The following is a 4,634-nucleotide window of genomic DNA, read 5'->3' as shown; positions in this document are numbered from 1 at the left end:
TCTGTTTTGAAGTCCAGTTCCCAGAACTGAACAAAGTATTTAAGATAACTTGAAGCAGTTGACTGAACCGTGGGAATTACAACATTTCCAGTCTGATTTTTCTTTACATTTTGCTTACTTTCTAAACACAGCTTCCATTGAGCTTTCCACAGTAACACCAGGATTTTCCGAGCAGTTGCACTCAATTCAGATCCCAATAGGTTGTGAGAATATTCCATCCAGATTTAAGTTTTCCTAGCATGAATCCATTTAGTCTCTGTTGTGTTTATTGATCTCCTTAGGATAAGTCTCTGTTCACTATCTCTCAGGCTCTTTTACAGCAAGGAAAAACAAATAACGGCATGCGTTCTGTACGCTATCACATCCTTTTACCCCCTTCCAGATCAGTGAGATTTTTAACATACTCTGCTAACTCTTATGTTTCCTAGAGATGCCAGGTTGTCAAGAGGCCAGCGTGTGCATACCCTTGGGATATATCTGTGCTGTCCCCCACAGCGAGTGCAAACACTGCCAAGCATGTCTGTAACTTACAGCACTGCGTTTCGACTCATCTATTGCCTCTCTCTCAGCAGGTGACTTGGCTGCCTTGTTTACAGTAGCTTGGGTCTCTCAGCATGGCAATACACAGTGAAGGGCAGACGTGAGCCTAGCCACGTTGAAAGTCAACCAGATAGTAGCAATATTTGCTTTCCAGCAGTTTTGAATGCTCAGTACCTTCTCTCCCACCACAAGTTGACTTTATAAACATCCGATAATTATTGTGTCAAGGAGTCAGCTGAAAGTCTGAACACATTTACACATACTGTTTCCCCAAGGCAGTGTTTCCTCAATACAATCAAAAACCATACGGTAGCACCATGAAAGGGAAATTTTTCTTTAACAAGCTGGAGCTCAGGGGCTCATCTCCTATCTTAGCACATTCACATTTTATTACTTCCTTCAGTTATCACCCCAAATCATTTTTCAGGTACAAAAGTCACTAGTTTCCAGAAGGACAGCTAGCCCCTAGACACAGGATAAAGGCTTTACACTGCCTCCTGACAGAAATACCATTGTAATTATTACATTGATTAAAATGTATATTATACATATCTAAAAGGCTGCAATTAAACTAGGTCCCACTCTGCTAGCCACTACACAAATGCATAACAAACTCCAGGCCCTTAGGAAAAACACTTAATTCTAATGTAAACTCCTCGGGGCAGAAATTATCTTCATTTTTGTTCTGTGGGAATACAATGCCTGGCACTGGTGGACTCTCTAGGCTGCACCACAATGCGAATAGTAATACTGGTAATGATAATTAATATTAGTATCTAATACTGTTATTTCAATTTTACCACCTCTCTTATATCTTACCTCTCCCCTTCTATTTATTTATTTGTTTGTTTTTGATAGTGTCCTAAGTATATATTTCATTTTGATTGAAGAATCCTTTCTTTAATGTTCTAGTGGTGTGCCAAGGATACTTTGCTCTGCTTACAGGGAACAAACAGTCCAATGGAGTAAGTGTTCGGTGGGACGAGCGGCGTTCCGAGTAAGGACAAGTGGCAAGAGAGAGGGGAAACCATCAAAAGCTGTACTTCTGCTCCATGTGAATGTTAATACTTGTTCAGTGTTCCATGATGAACTCCCTTGGTACACTGTGTTACTGGAAAAAATCCTCCACACTGAGAAAGAGGCGCATGTCACTGCTGAGTCAGAAGCTGGCAATGGTCATATCAGCACGCTTTTTAATTTTTCCAAATGTCCTTTTTTTTTTTTTTTTCTTTTTTTCCTCACTCTCTCCCAAGGAAGTATACATTCCCTAAATTGTTTTGGCAGAAGGCATTCCAGTTGTTGATTTGAAAGTATCGTTCGTAACCCAGACTGGGAGAAATGGGGACAAAAAGCAGGATAGCTTAGTGTTTATGTGTTACAAAATGTGATGCTGATTATTCTGTGGGAATACAATAGAGATTAATTACTGAAATGCAAGAATTTACTATTTTTTATGCTTCGTTACCCCCACGATGCCTATAGAAATACCATTAATCAGTCTCAATATCAAACTGGCCTATTTGCAGTTAGTGTCCTACTTTTAAATGTATTTGAACAGTTAGGTTTTAAATGACATTAAGACAAGTAAAATTAGATATATTTCAAGTAGAGTTTAAAAAAAACAACAAAACAACAAAACAACAAAACAACAAAACAAGAACTAGAATGGTAAACTGGCAAAGGATCTGTCCTCAAGATACAGATTATATCCATCTATGAAAACATCTGATCTCTTTCAGCAAAATATTATCATGACCTTGATAGGAAAAGTAATCTATATCTGCACAATACTAAGACATACCTGATTGTGCCTGTCTGCAAATCTTTTAAATATCACCCAGCTGTCTCAACTGCACCTTCTGGAAATATTATTATTTACCTTCAGCGTAGAGTGGGAAATACATTTAGAAGTGTGCATGTAAAGTTGCATCAATGATTAAAAGCCCCGAAAACATGCAAAATAATAACAATACTCAAGTGCTTTATTTCAGTGAGACTAGCGATCAAGTAAGTCTATCAACAATTTTTCTGGGCTTACACCTGGGAGAAAGTGCTATGAAAATATTTTGTAAGAAAAACGAGGTGTCCTACCAATGACATTGTTTCTTGCTGTTGAAACAATGATCATTTCCTGCAGCAACATTAGTGTCACCAAACACTTCTCAAAACACGTTAACTGGCACGCTTACTTTTCCAAAAGGTTTTAGAACACCATTTGCTTTCCAGCTTCCAGGCTTTTTGAAGAACAAAATTAAATAACAATATTGTTTCTCCATGTGATTGAAAAGATGAAAATATAATTTTATATATAGGAAACAGGAGAAGAATGTCTCTACTGCTACAGAAGCTGGCACATGGCAGATCATTCACTTCTCTAATACTACTCCTTCCACCTCAGAGCAAGTGAATTTGCTAAGGTAAAATATTCCATTTAACTGTGCTAGGCTCTGGCTGGACTCACATTTTTTTAACTCTACAATTAGCATTTAGCATTCAAATAAGACAGATAAATATGCAGCGACCCGTCTTTCATATCCAACCTTCCATCTCCCTCCCTTGTGCCATCATTGTGTTTGGCTGTGACAGGATCTGCCAGCAGTTCTGCTGTGAGCTGCACTGCTTTGTGAAGAGTTCCTGGGGGGCAGCCTTTCTTGTCTTTGGCAAACTCTTCCTAAAGAGTATTTTCTGCAGAGTGCCAGCAGCTCTTGGCACAGATTCATCAGCTCACAGTGACTTGCAGTGCTGATACTTAATAGTCATTCCCTGTAGCTTAGCAGAAGCAGGAGTTGAGATGGATAATGCAGCCTCTAAGCTGCATCTTGCTTGTTGGGTTTCTTGTGTTTGGCAAACTTGAAAGACGAATTTTATATAAACCAGGGAAAGGAAGACACTTGTCTCGCACTTTGAGTGATGTTGTATCTACTATTATTGAGGGAATAAGAATGTTTCAGGGAGTTTCAACAAACTGATACCATTGAGCCCTTAGTGGATGAAGAAAGAAGACTGGAGGAAGAGGAACTGACTCAGCTTTTGCCTGCCATGCAAAGCAGGAAGAAGGACATGCAGGTGAGCGTCTGTGAAATGCAGTTGGCTGTTGCTGTGGGAAAGCATGCCATCCTCAGGGTAACTCAAGGAAGACTCTGATACTCTAAGCATCACAGCCTGATGGCACTTCCCATCCACTTGGCTGTGGGTGAAACATAAGATCTCTGCCAGAAGGGCAGCCACAGATTCTGCCAAGCTTGTCTTTTCCAAGCAGTGATGGCCAGGTAGGTGAATATTATTCACTTTAACCTGCTTCCCTGTTGTCCTCTCCCTCCATCATCACTTCTTTCATCCATCATCACCCTTTTTACCACCTGCATTTCCCTTCCTGCCAGCTGCCTGCACAGCACTCAGAATAACAGACTCTGTTCTTCCTTTGTTGCTGAACAGGGGGAAATGGTTTCAAACTAAAAGAGGGGAGATATGGACCTGATATAAGGAAAAAGTTTTTGCAGTAAGGGTGGTGAGGCACTGGAATAGGTTGCCCAGAGATGCGATGGATGCTCTGTCCCTGGAGACATTCAAGGTCAGGCTGGAGCAGGCTCTGAGCAACCTGATCTAGCTGTAGGTGTCCCTATTCATTGTGGAAGAGTTGGACTAGACGGCCTTTAAATGTCCCTTTCAACTCAAACGATTTTATGACTCCTCGCCCCTCAGGCCCTGCTGCCATCAGATGAAACGACTAAACAAAACCCCTTCTGCACTTCAGAGAGCTCATTTTAAGGGTCCCAGCAGCAAGCTCCAGCCCGAGAGCAGCTCCTCACCAATGGCCACGGAGCTAATTCACATTTACAAGATGAAACGTAAAGAAGTTCGAGAGGCTCCAGACCGAACGGGGCAGGAGCCCAGGTTAACCGCCGCCATTTCGCGGAGCCACCCGGTGTCCTCGCCGCCCTGGGACGGCCGAGAGGGTGTGGAAAGCATCCACCCGAGGGTCGGGCGGCGGGCGAGCGGAGCACGCTGAGGTGAGGGCGGCGCCGGGGGCCGGCTGCAGCGCGGCGGGGGAGGCCGGGATCTTCCTGAATGAACGGCTCCTTCCCCGCCTCGCC

Source organism: Meleagris gallopavo, chromosome 3 (genome assembly GCF_905368555.1).
Source record: "Meleagris gallopavo chromosome 3, MGAL_WU_HG_1.1, whole genome shotgun sequence".
Classification (NCBI taxonomy): Eukaryota; Metazoa; Chordata; class Aves; order Galliformes; family Phasianidae; genus Meleagris; species Meleagris gallopavo.
Note: the sequence above shows the minus strand (reverse complement) of the source record.